The sequence below is a fragment of the Nanorana parkeri genome, unplaced genomic scaffold (assembly GCF_000935625.1).
Source record: "Nanorana parkeri isolate BGI_ZX_2015 unplaced genomic scaffold, ASM93562v1 scaffold20, whole genome shotgun sequence".
Lineage (NCBI taxonomy): Eukaryota > Metazoa > Chordata > Amphibia > Anura > Dicroglossidae > Nanorana > Nanorana parkeri.
Genome location: NW_017306288.1, coordinates 797,029 through 798,265, shown reverse-complemented (window position 1 = coordinate 798,265; position 1,237 = coordinate 797,029).

Below are 1,237 nucleotides of genomic sequence, written 5' to 3'. Positions count from 1 at the left end.
TTTTTTTTTCTTATTACCAAAAAACCGGGGGGGGGGGGGGGGGGGCACAATTTTCTATGGCTCTGTTCATAATGCTATGGCTCTGTTCATAATGTTGTCATTGTTGTTAATGCTCCTTCTCTGGCAGGTTCTATTGGACTTTCCTTAGCACTGGATATCTAAATGTAATCTCAGATACATTATGTAACTGTATCATGTCCTATACTAGCAAATTTACATGGGAAGGTCTCATCACAGGTTTAGACTATTAAACACTAAACACATTCAAATTGACAATGCAAGTCAGGCAGCCAGCCAGTTGTATTGTTTCCTTTATTATACCAATAGGATTTGTTTTGCATTACATGTTGTGTCTTTCCTTTGAGGATGTTCATTTGGCACTTTGCTAATATTCTCTATTTGTAAATTCAATATTTGTGCTGCAGTATATAATGCTACAACAATTTAAGAAATAATAAATGACACAAATGAGCAATATGCAATTTAGAATGGAGAGCTGCTAGTGCTTCCCCCTAGCTCCTGCATTCCATAGTGTATAGCCATTTGCTATATATTGTTAGATTAGCGCCAGAAATGTCGCAGCCATTTCTCAGGTCTGGGCTCCCTCTGTACACACCTTGCAGCAGAACTTCATAATAACTGTTTATGGAATGCCAACAATACAGAACAGAAACAACCTCCACACTCCCACCTACTGCTATACAGCCAGCATGAAGTCTCCTTTTCCCACACTGGCCCGGTAACACAATCTGCTGCACAATCAGTCACGGGCATTATACGAAGTATTTCCTCTTGTCCATAAAAACTACTCTGGTAATTATGCTGCACGTCTCAAATGGGCTGTGACAGCGTCATTGGAGTTAACCCTCCCAGTGCCCAGGGATGCTGCGGCTTTCCCCATGGAAACCGGAGTCAAGGGGGGACCTGGGCGGTTGTCCATAGCACCCAAACATAGGTTATTCTGCATCCTCTAAGATTCAATTGCATAAGCAAGGCCAAAGCTGTATATATATATTTAAAAGGGTTGCTCACTGCACTCTATTGATCAAATGCCAGGATGCTCAAATGAAAAGAAATATAGGTCAGATCATCAGCATTTTATTGTCACACACCTTCATTATAAATTATACATACTTGCAGGTTAATAGATATGATGGCTGTACCCTTACTACAACAGCTGTGAATATAACTTAAATACATATTTGTAATTAAAGAATGTTTGAGAGTGTGTGTGTGT